Source organism: Trachymyrmex cornetzi, unplaced genomic scaffold (genome assembly GCF_001594075.2).
Source record: "Trachymyrmex cornetzi isolate Tcor2-1 unplaced genomic scaffold, Tcor1.1 scaffold1864, whole genome shotgun sequence".
Lineage (NCBI taxonomy): Eukaryota > Metazoa > Arthropoda > Insecta > Hymenoptera > Formicidae > Trachymyrmex > Trachymyrmex cornetzi.
The window spans coordinates 12,511-13,560 of NW_017296489.1; positions in this window are offsets into that span (position 1 = coordinate 12,511).

Genomic DNA, 1,050 nt, shown 5'->3' on the forward strand with positions numbered 1-1,050 from the left:
ATAATAATATAATAATAATAATAATAATTGATTCCAGATGCCTTCACTACTTTAGCACGAGCGCAAAACTGGAGACCCATAGCGAGGATTGCGAAAAAATTAACGATTGTGCGATAAGGCTGCCGAGCGAGGACGACAAATGGCTGAGCTTCCGCAACCACTGCAGGAAAGAGCGCGTCCCGTTCGTAGTCTACGCCGATCTTGAGTGTGCGTTGGAGAAAACGGATAGCGGTTCACAATCCGTTACGCACACGTACCAGCATCACAACGTCTTCAGCGTAGGTATTACGTGCAATGTTCCTACGACAGCTCACTGTCGGGCTATCGTTTCCGCCGCGACAAAGACTGTATAGCGTGGTTCGCGGAAGACAGTTAGCGCATAGTGTACAGACGATAATTTTGGCCAATGTTCCCATGGCAGATTTCACGCGCGACGACTGGGAAAAATTTAACAGCGCCTCGCACTGTCACGTGTGCGAGAAACCGTTTACACCAGACGATACGCGAGTACGCGATCACTGCCACCTCACTGGGCGATACAGAGGCCCCGCGCACTTCAAATTGTAATTTAAATTACCGAGATTCGCGTTGCATACCTGTAGTCTTTCATAACTTATCCGGTTACGACGTTCATTTTATTATCAAGGAAATTGCAACCACGTATGAAGGACGCGTAGATCTCCTTCCAATAACTAAAGAAAAATATATATTTTTTACTAAACATGTCGATAGTACAAAAATTGATCAAAAAAATTGTGTGCAATTACCTACGTTTCATAGATTCATATAGATTTCTCGCTTCAAGTTTGGACAAATTGTCATCTTTTCTCAACAATGATAAGCTGCGGGTACTGCGACGGGAATTTTCCCATTTATCCGAAGAAAATTTTAATCTTTTGACTCGAAAGGGCGTTTTTCCGTACGAGTACATTGACTGCAGCGAAAAATTGAACGAATTACGCTTGCCATCTCGCGAGTAATTTTACAGCTCATTGACTGACAGCACGGTATCTGAGAGTGATTACGCGCACGCCGTCAACGTGTGGCAGC